The sequence below is a fragment of the Triticum dicoccoides genome, chromosome 1B (assembly GCF_002162155.2).
Source record: "Triticum dicoccoides isolate Atlit2015 ecotype Zavitan chromosome 1B, WEW_v2.0, whole genome shotgun sequence".
NCBI classification, from domain to species: Eukaryota; Viridiplantae; Streptophyta; class Magnoliopsida; order Poales; family Poaceae; genus Triticum; species Triticum dicoccoides.
The window spans coordinates 677,164,274-677,180,998 of NC_041381.1; the positions used below are offsets into that span (position 1 = coordinate 677,164,274).

A 16,725-nucleotide genomic window follows, 5' to 3' on the forward strand; every position below is an offset into this window, starting at 1 on the left:
AGAACTAGATAATATATTGGTATTGCCAAGATCTAAATATATCGGTTTTGCCAATCCTTTTTTGAGAGGCTCGGATTAGTTTTCAAAACATCCACGTTTAGTTAGCCAGAGTTCCACTTTTTTCCCAAAAAAAGTGTAAGCGGCTTAAAAAGTGGATTTTGCACTTTTTTACAAAGTGCAAAATCTCTTTTTTAGAAAACATTGGTACTTAAGATGAAAAATAATCAATTTGAATATAATGCTTAGTAGTGAAGTGTGTGTACTAGGATTACTGATAATTTAGAGCCCACTGTTGTATCCATCGCTCCTCCAACCCTCTTTCCAAACTTAAACACATTATTACACTGGTAGGGAGACCTTTATAGGAATAGTTAGTTAGCGGCACGGCAATCTTTCCAGATGCCGGTGGTATTTCGCCAAAGAGGTAAATACACCGGGAGTCATAAAACTTGCACGTGACGGTCAGTTTGGTGCACAAACTTGCAAAACTAGATGATACCCCGCGCGTTGCTGCGGGAATATGTAGTTCTTATGATTGTATCTTTAAAATAGTAATTTAATTTGGTTGTAAATTTTTGCACCAATGAACTACTATCATGTAATAAAATACTAACAAAAAATGTACAAAAAGAAATCATCCTCCCAGTCCACAACTACTCGTTCTCCGATTTGCTCATGCTATCGCTTGACATGTTGTGGTGGCTGCCAACATACGCTAAGTTTTTGCTGCTTCTGTAGTAAAGCAATATTTGCTTGCGCCCATTACAAATGCTACTTCGGTACTTCCCTACTATACCTGGTCATGCTACGACAACTACACAGGATGAACGTTCAGTACATGTGTACCTCGACCTCGATGTAGTCCCCTATATAACTGACTGAGCTCTGACATCTCTCCCATGAGCTGTGACCCTAACACACATGGCCAACAACATCCCCACGCAAATCATCAGCAGGTCTGGGCGCATGAGAATAAAAGAAATGACAAAGAGTTGATGGAGTCTTCATATTACATAGCAGACTATGTTCGCTATTACAATGGCGCTAAAACACAACTAATTTCATAGAGTAGCATTTGGTAGTTGGATCAATTAATAACACATCAACTACACATCTAATTAAGCTCGTTGAATTGCACAGAACATCAGACGGAAATACGTAATAATTTTATTTCTACTGTCATCTAAGGATTGTGAACTGCATGGATTGCACTTGGACTGGCAAAACCTATAAGATTTTATGCTACTTAGTTGATGGCGTTCCCATTCATTTATTAAAAAATAAAGAAACTCATACAGAACTAATAATACATATACCTCTAAAAGAAAATTGCTGCTAGGGAATTGCGTCTCCTCGCCATTATCTGTTGGAAGTTTGCAACGAACCTGGGGCTAACAGTGAGGGTAAGCGAAGGAACTGGCGCCAATAGAATTGATAGAATTGATGATTACCTTGACCAGGACCACGGGTACCACACGTGGTTGGAGGAGGCATCATCGACGGTGAACTCACCTGTCCGAGGGAGACGGTAGGCGACACGGCAGTGACCTGGAGGAGCGAATAAGGGAGATTCGGGCGCATGTGGGGGCAATTTTTGTTAGGATACGAAGTGGTGGTTAGAACCAAGGGAGAAATTAGAGATGATACCAGAAGGATTTTGTAACGATTTTGACCTGGAGGCCGCCACAGCACGCCCCTTCTCTCTCCCGTCGACCCAGCCGCCACCATGTTTTCAGGCCTTCTCTGTCCCTCACAGTCGCCACCTGATCTATCCTTCTCAATTCTCCTTCTCGATCGTCTGAGCTGCGACATGTAAGGAGCCTAGCGGCTGCCGATTTAGCTTGGACAGGAGAGCAGGAGGGGGCGTCTCACACCATTGGGGGATAAATATTGGGCGAATAAAGAAAACGGAGCGGGGGATGCCGAGTTTCTTGGGAATTAGAGGAGAAGTGGAAGGGAACATAAGGCACTGATCTGGCAGGTGCGTGTGTTGGTGCTAGCGTTTCTGGGAGGTGTGGAGCCGTGGAAGGTGGAGAGAAAGGTGGATCCAACGCAAGGTTTGAGTGCGGTAGGTTGAATGCAAATCTGGAAAAAAATTCTATGAGACCAGGTCTCACGGGTTAGCAGGTGAGACCCATCTTGATGGACGACACGTGGCATTTACAAATCACAAAGTATCTATCCCATCCCCTACCTGAAATCAGGGGGAGGGAGATTAGATGCTTTCTGATTTATGAATGCCACATGTCATCCATCAGGGCGGGTCTCACCTGATTTATATGAGACCTGGTCTCATATAATTTTTCCCCCGCAAATCTGGCAGCTGCCGGAAGGGATTGTTGCGCGCGGCGGCGGCTTTGACGGAAGGGATTTTTTTGGAGCGATTATTGACCGAAGGGTGTGGGTCGTAGGTATCCTGAACGATAGATGCCTATGGGCTTGGAATGAGCCTTTTAGTGTCCAGATTGGTAAAGTCTACCCCAGCCCAGAAAACGGAATCGGAGGCCAGCAGCGAGCGGTGTGGCTGGAGGACGAAACGGTATGTAACTTGGCGGTGGCAGCTCCTAGTAAATTTGACCAACACTTGATCTGACGGCTGCAGAGCACCGATCTATGTTGCATCAACGGCTAGAACAATTGGGATGACGTGGCTTCATGAGAAGGCAGGAAAATCACGTAGTGGGGTGTCCCTATTTAGATATAGAAGATACGTGTTTCTAGTCATTTAACTTGTCCTCTTTGTTCATATACGGTGCTTTCTACCGTATCCAGTCATATCCCATGCATGCGTGGTGTGCCAACGTGGCGGGGGGCCACTGTCAGTGGCTGAGGCGGTGGTTAATCCACGTGCAAATATATTTTTTCTTCATAAAGCATCCTTGTATTTAATTTATTTAGGCTGAAAATTCTTAAAACGAAAAAAAATTCTGAATGAGGGGGTAGGACTTGAACCCAGGAGATTCGCCTCGCGTAACATAGCACTCGACCAACTAATGTTTGTCGCTTAGTGTTAGTCCGTGTATTAGATTTGTGTCAAGTCAAACTATACAAGGCTTGACAAAATATATATTTAAAATATCAACATACAATACTAAATATATATTCGATGAAACTACATTTCATAGTGAATGTAAAAATATTGATTTCGCATTGTGAATGTTGATACTTTTTTTTATAGATTTGATCAAAGTAGAGATACTTTAACTTCGAATAAAACTTATATGCAAAGTAAAAATGACCGGAGAGAGCATAAGATAGAGACCATATGAATTAAAGTAAAATCAAAATGGAAAAAGTGTGTGCAAAGAAGGGGATGCCCCCGTTACAACCTATGACCTCCTGATAAACCCGCCATGTATGGGGGCTCCAACCCGACCACAATGACACTAAGAGAGGTATACACAATTTATCTTAAGTATTCTCTTTCTTTTTTTCTATGTTAGAAAATAACTTACATTCTTGATAAACTTTTCGGACATACCAACTAATTGTTTCTTTGAATTCGAATAATTTCGAATTTTAAAATCTAGAGAAAATCAAATATAGTGCAGAATGAATATGCATAAATTTTTCGAACAAATGAACTAAATTTTTGGTTGAATTTGAATAAATTGAAATTAAACAATCTAGATAAAATAAAATATAGTGTAGAATGAACGAACTAAAAAAATTGGACAAATCTATAGTTTTTTCTAATTTGAATAATTTGAAATTTGAAAATCTACATAAAAGAAAATATAGGTCAGAAATGTATGTAAAATTTTTGGAAAAATCAACTAAAATTTGTTTGAATTTGCATAATCTAGATAAAATAAAATATATCATAGTGAATGTACATAATTTCTTCCGGACAAATCAACATAAATTTTGTTTGAATTTAAATAATTTAAAATTAAAAATCTAGATAAAAACATATAGTGTAAAATGACTGAAGATAAATTTCTTTCGGACAAATCAGCGAAAAGTTTGCTTGAATCCGAATAACTTTAAATTTCAAAATCTTGATAAAATAAAATATAGTTCGTGTTAAATTTTATCCTGAAGGATATATATCTTGGAAGTCCGTGTTAAACACAAGCAACATGTGACGCAGTAGTTAGGACACTTGCACGGTCGTATCAGATCGTCCGTTCAAAATCCCATCATCCCACCGATTTATTTTCGGTTCAAAATCCCATTGTCCCACCAATTTATTTATTTATTTGTAAAAAGTCCCACCACTTTATTTTACGCACAATGTGCCACGTAGGTAGCAAATACACCAGCGTACAGAAAATGTGACCGTATTTACACGCTCACGCAAGTTTAATAACAAGAAACGCGTATTTTGCAAGTTTATGCATCAAACTGACCGTCACGCGCAATTTCTAAGACTACGAGTGTATTTAGCTTTTCGCCAAAGTACCAGCAGCGTCCGAAAAGGCTGGTTAGGCAGAGTAACGTGATTGTATTAGGAAACATAGGTTAAATTAGGAAATATTCTGGCTTGCCTTGTACTCCAAATAGATTATGTACTCCTATATATATGCCCACGAGGCTCAAGCAATACAACGAATTATTCCACATATCCTCTCTCTCCCTTCTAACATGGTATCAGCCTAATCACGATCCAAACCCTAGCCGACGCCGCTTCCGCACCCGTGCACCGCCACCGGGGCGGTCGGCCTCCATGACCACTGCCGTGGGCCGCGCCGCCCGTAGTTAGGGTTCGTCCGCCGGTCGTGTTGACCGGCTGCCATAGAGAGTCTTTTCCCCTAGCATTGCTTCGGGGTTTTCTCTCTCCCGCCGGTCATCTTGATCGCTCGGTTTCTTTTTGGTTTTCCGATCTATACTTGATCGGTTTGCGTCGCCCACCGCCGTCATCGACCCCGAGCGCCTCTACTCCGACCCCGGCGCGACCAGCCGGCCTCTCCTCCGACCCGGCGGCCATGCGCGCCAAGGCGGCATGTCAGGGCCAGCCGCCGTTCGCGCATCGGTTCGCCCGTCGCCATGCACCGGCCGTCACTGCCCTGCTCCGACCGGGACACCTACATCGCCCCAACCCGGCGGCCTCGCGCCATGCGACAGTCAATTATAGCCGCCGCTCGCGCGTTGGTCCGCCAATCGATCCACGCCCCCCGCCTCTGCCGCGTCTGCACGGTGGCCCGACGGTCTGCCCCCGGGGCGGTCGGGCTCCAAGACGCCGCCGGGGGCCGCGCCGCCCGTACCTAGGGTTCGTCCGCCGGTCGTGTTGAATGGCTGCCCTAGAGAGTCTTTTCCCCGAGCCTTGCTCCGGGGTTTTCTCTCTCCCGCCGGTCATCTTGATCGCGCGGTTTCTTTTTGGTTTTTCGTTCTATTCTTGATCGGTTTGCGTCGCCCACCGCCACCGTCGACCCCGAGGGCCTCTACTCCGACCCTGGCATAACCCGCCGGCCTCTCCTCTGACCCGGTGGCCATGGGCGCCGAGGCGGCCCGTCAAGGCCCGCCGTCGTCCGCGTGTCGGTCCACCCGTCGCTCTGCGCCGGCCGTCACCGCCCTGCTCTGATCGGGACACCTGCATCGCCCCGACCCGGCGGCCATGCGCCATGCAACGGCCAATCATAGTCGTCGCTCGCGCGCCGGCCCGCCCATCGATCCACATCACCCGCCTCCGCCGCGTCTGCACGTCGGCCCGGCGGTCTACCTCGTCGGCCTCGTCCTCGGCTACGTCGGGATGGCTGCGTCAGGCTTGTCGGCTGCCTCAACTTGGGTGTCGCTGCTCTGTTGGTCGCTCGGGCCTCGCTGCCCGGGCGTCGGCGTTGCTTTGGCAGCCCGGGTGCCGGTGCTGACAAGCTCGTCCGCACAACGTCTCGCGTCGTCCATCGTCACCTACTTCATCTCGGACTCCGCCGCCACCACACCTCCACCGAGCGGCGTCCCCGACCTCGCGCGCGATCCGCTTGATCACCCGCTCGCCGCGGCGATCCGCCTCATCTATGTTGCGCGACTGACCTGGCCCGTCGGTTACGCGCGACTCCGCAGGTCCCGTGAAGATCGTCCCCGAGTTCAGCGCGTCTCTCCACCGATCGAGCATTGGGCTGCCGCTGTGTCGCCCCGTCGGGCCGTAGCGCCGCCGCCTCGTGGTTCTCCTCGCGGCTGCATCGACCCGTGCGTCGCCGCTACGTCGCCCCTTCAGGCCGCAGCGTTGCGCCCCGCGGTCCCCATCATCGTCCCGACCTTCCTGCCGCCGCTGCGTCACCCCTTCAGGCCGTAGCGCCATGGCCCGCAATCCACTCCGCCGTCACCGCGCATTGACCTCCCGTGGTATGCGTTGAGCCGTCTCCCTTGGCGCGGGAACGCCACCGCCCGCGCCGGTCTTCGTCACGCTGTCAGGGTTCTTCGCCTACTTCAAGCACCGCCACCGCACTCCTAACCTAGCCGCCGCCGCCGCCGTCAGGCCGCCGCCGCCGCTCTTCTTTGGCCTCCGCCGCCGCTACCTTCGTAGCCGCCGTCGTCGCCCGTCCACCCCCTTCGGTCTTCGTCCAAGCACCAGCCCGTCGCCAGCGTCGCCGTCATCTACCCCGACCACTTCGTCTACTTCGACCACCGTTGGTGACATCGGCCCCGTGCCAATGGACGCCGCAATCGTCGTCGAGTTCTTCTCTACTGGCCCTTTTGACTTCTTCGACATGGCGTACAGCTCGTGCAGGTCCCTCGTCTACGCATGCCCGGTGCTGGCAACACCAATGCGTGCCTTCATCCACGACGTGTCCCCGGACCTGGCAAGCCTGGTCGGCGCTTCGTCAACTTCGTCTTTGTCCGTCTACGCATGCTCGGTGCTGGCAACACCGGTGCATGCCTTCGTCCACGATGTGTCCCCGGGCTTGGTAAACCCGCCGCGACGCGTCGTCAACACCATCATCCTTCCTGGCATACCACTACTTCGACATCACTGCGCCCATGACTAACTCGGCGCCTCCTTGCGCCCGCGGCTCCATGATGACTCCTCGACACCGGCTACTCCGACTCAACATCGACTAGGGCATTCTTTGCACGGCTACCTCGACCACGGCTCCACCATCCACGCTCTCGGCTACATCGACAAATGGCACAAAGGGCGGTAGCCTGCTTAGCAACCTCGTTGGTTTTCACTCCAGCCACGACTCTGGCGATGCGTCAACCGTTATGATTGTGGGAGGGTGTCCGTCGGCTTGCCTTCGGATTCTTCTCCAGTCTCACCGTCTGCGTCGCTACCGTTGTGACTGCGGGGGATGTTGAGTAACCTGATTGTATTAAGAAACATAGGTTAGACTAGGAAATATTCTGGCTTGCCTTGTACTTCAAGTAGATCATGTACTTCTATATATATGCCCAGAAGGCTCAAGCAATACAACGAATTATTCCACATATCCTCTCTCTCCCTTCTAACAGTCCTTCTATATCAGGAGCGTTGAAATTTCGAGGGACGCCCTTCCTATTCGTCCAAATAGCGTGGGCGTCCGAGGAAATAGCAACGCCACTAAACCACGCCGTACCATCAGCGTTAGCATTCTTATCCGATGCCACAAATTGTAGAGGAAATAGCAACGGCGTCTGGGTTCGAAGCCCATGCAGCTACGACTAACGCTATCTCAAGCGTTGGCGCTCTTGTTGACGCCACGAGAATGAGAAACTACATAATACTTTTTTTTTGCGGGAAGTCATAGGGAATTTATTCCAAGATAATAGAGTTACAATCCTCAGCGACTAAATCACTGGCACACGGAGGAGCTTGCCCCAGCCAGCATGCTGTGCTATCTCCACACCGTCCAAAGTTCGCTAAGCAATCTGCAACCCTATTTTGAAAATGAGAAATTTTTACAGGAACAAAAACCCTATCACTTAAGAGAAATTTCATCTCCTGGATCATATGACCGAAAGCTGATCTATCCATGGATGCATCAGATATAGCATTAAGTGCGGGAGCACAATCTGATTGTATGATGATCGTTGAGTTGGAGTGCTCCACTGTCAGTTTAATTCCTTCTAATATAGCCTGTAGCTCCGCTTCGAAGGCATCGTTGCAATGGAATAACTTTCGGTACGCAGCAAAGATTACATCACCGCTTGCGTTCCTCAAGATCATACCCGATCCAGCCGAGCCATCCGTAGCTTGAAATGAACCGTCCACTGACAGCGCCACCGCACCTATCACAGGGGGTGGCCAAGGCTCACGATGCATGGGGTTTGTACTGCCCTCTTTCTCGACAACAGTTTCAATGAACACCGGAGACTTTCCCTTGATTATCTCCTCCACCCCACGTGAAATCTGACTGAACGTATTATAGTAGCTGAGAAGAAATGAGCATGATACCTCTGGTGGTGGTATGGGCTTACCATGTACCAGCTCATTCCGGAGGTGCCAAACTCTCCATAAGACCATGATAACTCTGCTACTGATAGACTCATGTGTTTCTGCAAGGAGGTGAAACAGCCATTCCTTCCCTGTCCATTTTATCAATGATCTATTTGGCAGAGGCCAATGATTCAGCATTAAGTCACAGAGATTAGCAGCATTTGGGCAGGATATGAGCGCATGAAATGATGATTCCTGCTCCCGATCACATAGTCTGCAATACCCACTCAGCTCGAAATGCCTTCTTCTCTTTTCAGCATCCGTTGGCAGGGCGCCAGAGGCCACTTGTCAAGCAAAGTTCTTGAGTTTTGGTGGAACCGCAGCGTTCCACACTAAACGCCATAGAGATCTATCTCCTGATGGGTGATTGATGGAGGAACCTGGACAAAACTATTCATAATGGTCCGCCATCGCCACATGATAAGCACTTTTAACTGTCAGCATGCCAGATTTCTCCCAAGGCCAAGAAATAAAGTCCTCTCGTTGCCTCATAGAAGTTCTGATTTTGAGGATGGAGTCCACATCCGGCTGCCAAAAGTGTTGTTGTACCAGATCCACCTTCCGGTTACCCCGATCATCTATGAAATCACTTACTCTGTTAAGGCGACAGTTTCTCTTGGGAGTAATGGGTGTATATGGCGGTCCACGTGGAATCCATGGGTCCCTCCGCACGCGAATATCAGCACCATTGCCAACACGCCATAACATGCCTTTCTTTACTAGTTCCAGGCCATACTCTATTCCTTTCCATACTGCCAAGGAGTTTCCTGAAAACACTGTATCGACCAAGCTACCATTGGAAAAGTATTTAGCTTTCTTAGTGTGGAAAGCAAATATTTGATCATTTTACACTACATTAGTACGAGGAATCGCACTTGGGAAGCAATCAATAAGTAGGTAGATTAAATAATACATATATATTTCTACTTGCAAAACATAAGTAACTAATCTTTACCTATTTTTTGCGGGGGAGTAACTAATCTTTACTTAATATTAAAAGGGGGAGGATTTCATAGTTCTTCATACGTTATATGTAACTGAAGTGCATTTTACGTAAGTGGACCGTCGGTTTTGAAAGCGCTACTGGGCTGGGCCTGCTGCAAAAAAAAAATCATCGATGGAGGAGCAGCGAAAAATATACTCCCGTGAGGGATTTGAACTACAGACCGCAACTTTGCAGATCCATCGCAGAACTCAACCAAGATATGCAATGATTTGTGGTAGGGCAAAGGTTGTTGTCCTATCAATAGTCCCACCTCGCTCATTTCTATCAAATTCCACCAAGTTTTATATGTTTCCGAAGAAAGGAAGGAAAGAAATTAAAGGCTTTCATACCCAGATGGGAGAGAGAGAATAAATTAGAGCCTTCGTAATAAGTCATGAATGAGCCGGGAAGGAAAGGGATTTCTATAGCCTTCATACGTGACATGAATGAGCCAGGAAGAAATGGATTTCTACATGCGCGGCATGAGCTAGAAATTGGCATGAATGAGAGGAATTAGAGCCAGATTGCATGAATGTTGAATGATACAGAAATAGCATTTGTTAGCTTTCTCTCCAACTATGCATGCAGATTTTAGGATATCTTTTCCGTGTGGTCCTTGGTTTCCTGTGCAAATTTCTTCAGACTGTAGTCTAAGAGTAGTGTGATCAACCTGAAACCTAGTGTTCATTTGAGTGGGGCAGCAACTACATAATAGCCAGATTTTTTTGATTGGTTCAGTTTTGTATGTTCGACTAAATGATTAGACACATTGTTTGTGTCATTTTGAAGCATTTCATGTGCATATGGTACAGTTTGTTATATCGTCCAAATATGCAAATGAACTGCACTTCGGGTTGAGTCATCCATATGATTTTCTGTTTCACAATTTGATCACTCCCCTTCAATACCAGGCAAGTCATGTGTGTTGTCAAAAGAATTTGTTAACTATTCGTAGGTAATTATGATGCTATTTAATATGATTAGCTAAACCTGCATATGTGTTACGAGTTTAATCCCCTCGTTTTTTTCATTCAATAGTGGATCAAAATGACGGAGTAACCCGAGGAACAGCCTACCATTAACAAAGAGTGTGGTGAACTACAAAGGCAACCCAAACAATGAGGACATGGTGGATAACATATATAATGTCCCAAGGGGTTGAAAGGAGAGGCTGCTATCCAATGTGGAGAAGGGCACCAACGACATGAGCATCACGTTCTGCAACACACAGAAGCGGCAATGGAAAAAGGAAGATGAGAGGTGACATGGGGTTTAACGTCGTGTTAAAATAGAGTATTTGAATACCGAAGGGGGGTTGTCATAAATGATAATTGATTTATGGACCTTTGAATATATATTTTTCTCTCTCCCGTTGCAACGTGCTGGCATTTTTGCTATAATTATTCTAATTTGGACAGTCCGATGAATGTTCATGCTTGAGAATTCTGGAATTTTTTTATCTCCGGATTCTTCGTTTTTGTACATTGTGGTTTTAGTAGGAGAATGCAGAGCTATTTTTTTCTCCCATCGCAACGCACGGCAACATTTGCTATATAGATAAAATATACTGTTTCAATCTAATTCATAATAACTAAAACATATGAGAAAAAAATAATATATTTTAGTATGGGTATGTGGATTGCAAATAGGATTATGATCCTTATCTCAAACATATAATAAATGATTTTAATTACTGCAAATGTCAATATGGTCGCATTATTTATTGCAATGAAATTGGATCTTCTATTGTAGATTTGACTAGAGTCTCGACATTTGTAGTCATGTAATTGATTTGCCTCTCCGTTGGGTTTTAGGTTTTTGAGTTTCTCCTCCGGTTTCCGCAAAATGTACATCACTCGTGTATGTTTCAATCTTGTTTTTTTTACATTTTAGAGTATGTTAATGCTTATGTTTTTATCATTTGGGTAAATAACAACACCAGCTTTAACCTTTTTTTTTACAACGGGGAGGAAGACAAGCAGCAACACGGATGGGCTGACATGTTGAAATGGGAATGTGTGCCTATGCGCGTGCGCCTGGTGGCGCAGGGATGAAGTGTTATGGTTGTGTGATGTTTTCGTTTTGGGAGAGAGTTTTGCGTCATACTTACGTGGTTAGGAATGTGTGATGTTTTTTCCCATTACAACGCACGGACATGTTTCAGTGGCGGCGCCACACCGACGCCAGAATGAAACTACGACGCGCGCCGAGAAAACGATAGATTCATGGAGCTACCACATCTTCTCGATCACATGCAAACCATACTAGCAGCTAATAACTAATAAACTACTACGATGGATGATGCGTGCATGCATAAACAAACACGGGAGCTTTGACGAACGCGATCAGGGAGCGGCCGGCGCCCAGTCTCCATGGTAGCGTCACCTTCGATCACCGCACAAAATCCTCCGTACTCGTATGGATGCGGCAGGAGGGGAAAACTGTGATGGGGGATTTATTAGCGGACGGCATGGCATGTCATGGTGTACACACCATCTGCACACCATTGGAGAATGCGAAGCGTCACGTTTGTCAAACTGAATGCTTGCGGGGCAATGAAAGAAAAAACATTATTGCTGGCGTTGGAGACGCGAAATGTCACCGACAAATGTTTTAAATTTTAAGATGATATGCCGGCTCTGTCTTTCTGAGGTGCTCATAGAGGTAGGGTGTGCGTGTGTGCGTTCATAGGGGTGAGTATATGCGCGTGTATATGAGCGCTTGTGTCTGTACTGATGTTCAAAAAAATATTTTACCAGTGGCTCCCTCAAAAAAAAATTTGTTTTACCACTGGCGTCAACCCAGCCACCCGCGTGTCATCTGTTTAGGCATTTTACCGATATTGATGCCATTAATAAGTCAATTAATTAAGTATGTTTTGCACAAATAACCTTAAATCTGTCCATGTCCAGTTACATGTATTGTTGCCATTTTGCATAAGTCTTTGCTACTTTTTTTTATTTTTATTTTTTTTACGGGTGAAGTCTTTGTTACTGTCATGTGGTGTAAATAATGTTAAACACTATACAAAGGTTTGCATTAACACACAACAATTTGAATGGCGTCATGTAAATGCTTTCGGACGACAAGACGAAATGTTAAACATAATATATGTGAAAATCACATTGTAAAGCTAATTAAGTTACGAAGTTCATATTGGAGCACTAAAAGATTCAAGTTTTACATAGTTCGTTTACGTACTTTTAAATGTACACACTATATATACAAAATGTTTTTTTTCTAGAGATATAGTACGGATGTTGGACCGCTACCCAACGCCGCTAAAGGGGCCTGCCCAAATAAAAGGCATCCATCTGGGAGTGGATTTCTCTTATCGACTCCCCCCTCTCCACACAAACCATCACTCCCTCTCGCGTCGCCGGCTCCTTCCCTAATCCCTTCCCCGGCTGCATCACCGCCACCATCGCCAATGTGGATCCCGCCACCCTCGCCACCGTGGGACATCGAGATGGTGGGCAATGTGGCGTGGCGAAAGCATCTTGCCGTAGAGGCGCAAATCAAGGCACACCACGCCGATGAGGACCTCGTGGCACAAATCAGCGGCGACCAGGAGTACGTGCAAGAGCAGCTCGCCATCGACCGCTCCTTCGAGTCCCTTCGGGGCGACGAGGAAAAGAGGGACGACATGCGCCGCCAGGAGATGCAGCCTACCCGGACTCCGGCTCCTGCACAGCTTGCTACTCCATCCACGGAGGTGTTGTAGATGGTGGATGCGCTGCCAAAGGTTCGTGACGTATTTAGGTTGCTTCCTCCCGGCGAGTAGGAGAAGATCTTGCAGCATCTGAGCCAACCTCCCCTACTCCGGCAGCTCCTCCATCCCACGTTTGGCATGGCGCCTGTTGTGGCTACGACCACGAGGACTTCATTGACATCTCGGAGGATGACATGTCGGCATCCCGGTGGAGAGGAATCGAGCGCACGAATTAGTTGTAATTAGATGTTATTTTCTGATTTGAACAGTGTTGTTCAAATCTGTGCAATATGGATGCCAGCTAGCTTATTATTAATGTAACTAGTGAGGCTACCCGCGCTTTTGCGTGGCTAGAAATTTTTAATCTACAATTTCATATGCTATAATCTATATATTATCATTTTAAATATTTTTAATTCTCAAATTAAACATCATGTACGTCATAATTTTTTTAAAAAATCTTGACCTCATTTAGTTCATCGTAAGGTGTGTACTCATAAATGTTTCTAATTTACAATGAATTATATAGAACCATTAAACATTTCCAATTCAAACGTATGGTCAAAGAATGCATATACTTATGTTGTTGCATTTGCAATGTCTTTGTCTGCCTATAGAACAACATCTTAGGAAAGCTGCAAAAGAAAATTTTGGATTTAGAGTGGAACTTAGCTTTCCAAATCCACTTATAATCACAGCCGGCCAAATCTTTTTCCAAATAGTCATATATAGAGTTAGTTGTGTAACATCACTTAGCTCCCAACGCCCACTCAACCTTGTCAGGGTTAGTAGACAAATTAAGATTATTGATCACATCCGGAATCTCTGTCCACTGCTTGAACAGATCCACGTTCATCCTGCTCCTAAACAGATCACCAGTGTATCTCTCTCGATATTGAGCAACACTGTTGGGTAATTGCATATACAGAAAAGGAGGGGGTATTTTTCACATAAGGGTGTTTGAGCACCCCAGATAAACTGAAAACAAGGATCAATAAAGTTAAAGATCTCTTATGAACAGCCACACAACTGTCCTAGAATGGACAACTACCTTTCTACCGCCATAAAGAGATCTTAACTTTCATAAGTGATTTCCAGATTGGGGAATACATTAAAAAATCACCGTATATTAGATAAAATGTTCACCGTATAATGCAATAGGTACAAAAATAAAAAAGTGCACAAATAAGAAGAAAAATCTTAAACATGAAAAAAAGAAAAAACCGAAGCAGAAGAAAAATGAAAAAAATGACAAAACAAAAAAGTAAAACAGCCAGCGAAGGAAGGACATTTGGGCCGGCCCGTTAATGCCTGCCCTTGGCGAAGGCTCGACTATTTACCGCCCACAGGCAGCAAATAGGATGCCACCAACCTGTTCGGGCGAAAAAACGAGAAAACGCGTACCCCGTGCGCTTTGGACTAGCCCATTACAGGGAGGGGCGGTACGTTTTCATCCTTTTTTTGTTTCCCTTATATATATTTTATTTTACTTTTAAAGAAAAAAACGGATTTACAAATTCTAAGTAACAAAAATGTTCGTAAATTTGAAAACTATTTCTGGATTTTTAAATTGAATTTCTAAAATTTCTCAAATTCGAAAATTGTTCCTGTGTTTCAAAAAGGGTTCCAAATATGGTCATGAATTTGAAGATTGTGCGTGGATTTTAAAAAACGTTAGTGAATATGAAAAATACCCAAATTTAAATTAAATGTTCATGAATTTCAAACTTATACCTGTTTTTCAAAAAATGATCGTGAATTTGAAAATTGTTCCTGGATTTCATAAAAAGTTCATGAATTTGAAATTATATTAGTGTGTATGTTCACAAATTTATAAGAAGGTACTAGATTTAAATTAACACGAGTTTGAAAATTGTTTCCATATTTCAAAAATGTTCATCTATTTGTAAAATGTTCATGAATTTAAAAAGTGTTCACGTATTTCAAAAAATCTCCCAAATTTAAAGGAGCACTTGCAGGAAATAGGATCCGCAGGCTGGATGCTCATCACTACATGTAAAGGATATGCAGGATGGGCTTCATCTTGGCCGCTAGCCTGGCTAGCGAGACTACATCTTGGATTACCACATGAACTCGAGACAGAAATGATAGAACGAATGACCCAAATGCGAATTCGTTGGCAGCGTCCATCATCATATGTACTACTGTATGTTACTAGACAATATCACATGGAAACCAAATTTGACAGAAAACTTCATGGGAACCACGTTTGAAAGTTTCAAAAAAATGTAAAAAGAATATGGGATGTTAACAGGGTGATGCTCTATTGCCATGCAGAATTCTTAGTTCAAACGCATTACCATTTACTCGCTATGGAAAAAATAGAAATGAATAGTGACATTTACTTTTCGACACTACTCAATATTGATTTTATTTTTTCGTAAGTTGTAAATGGTAATGTGTTTGTGTTGGAAATATGCTCTAGAGGCAATAATAAAATGGTTATTAGCATATTTCCATTCATGATAAAAGTTTATTATTCATGCTAGAATTGTATTGATCAAAAACTTAAATACATGTGTGAATACATAAACTACACCGTGTCCCTAGTCAGCCTCTACTAGACTAGCTCATTGATCAAAGATGGTTAAGGTTTCTTAACCATAACATGAGTTCTCATTTGATAACGGGATCATATCATTAGGAGAATGATGTGATGGACTTGACCCAACCATAAGCTTAGCATCAGATCGTTTAAGTTATTTGATGTAGCTTTCTTCATGCCAAGTATCTGTTCCTTCGACCATGAGATCATGTAACTCCCGGATACCACAGGAATGCCTTGTGTGCTATCAAACTTCACTTCGTAACTGGGTGATCATAAAGGTGCTATACAGGTATCTCTGAGGGTGTCTATTGGGTTGGCATGGATCGAGACTGGGATTTGTCACTCCGTTTGACGGAGAGGTATCTTTGGGCCCTCTCGGTAATACAATATCACAAGAAACTTGCAAGCAATGTGACTAAGGAGTTAGTCATGGGATCTTGTATTACAAAACAAGTAAAGAGACCTGCCAGTAACAAGACTGGACTAGGTATGAAATACTGACGATCGAATCTCGGGCAAGTAACATACCGACGGACAAAGGGAACTGCATATGGGATTAACCAAATCCTTGACATCGTGGTTCAACTGATAAAAGATCTTCGTGGAATATGTAGGAACCAATATGGACATCCAGGTCCCGCTATTGGTTATTGACCGGAGTGTTGGGGAACGTAGTAATTCAAAAAAATTCCTACGATCACGCAAGATCTATCTAGGAGATGCATAACGAGACGTGAGAGTGTGTCCACTTACCCTTGTAGACCGAAAGCGAAAGCGTTTAGTAACGCGGTTGATGTAGTCGAACATCTTCACGATCCAACCGATCCAAGTACCGAACGTATGGCACCTCCGTGTTCAACACACGTTCAGCATGATGACGTCCCTCGTGCTCTTGATCCAGCTAAGGACGAGGGAGAGTTCCGTCAACACGACGGCGTGGCAATGGTGATGATGAAGTTACCGGCGCAGGGCTTTGCCTAAGCACTACGACAATATCACCGAGGTGTTAAACTATGGAGGGGGGCACCGCACACGGCTAAGAGATCGTCTGTTGTGCTTTGGGGTGCCCCTGGGCATGTATATAAAGGAGGGAGAGGAGGAGGCCG

At 44.9% G+C, this 16,725-nt stretch overlaps 1 long non-coding RNA gene across 1 annotated transcript; it reads right to left on the minus strand.

Moving 5' to 3' along the window:
• Window positions 1-645: 645 nt before the first annotated feature.
• LOC119312258 lies at window positions 646-1,922 on the minus strand. Its single transcript, XR_005151286.1, has 4 exons — window positions 1,674-1,922; window positions 1,452-1,548; window positions 1,317-1,391; window positions 646-958 (listed from the first exon to the last, which is right to left on the minus strand). It is a non-coding gene; the product is annotated as an uncharacterized LOC119312258 (long non-coding RNA).
• Window positions 1,923-16,725: the final 14,803 nt, after the last annotated feature.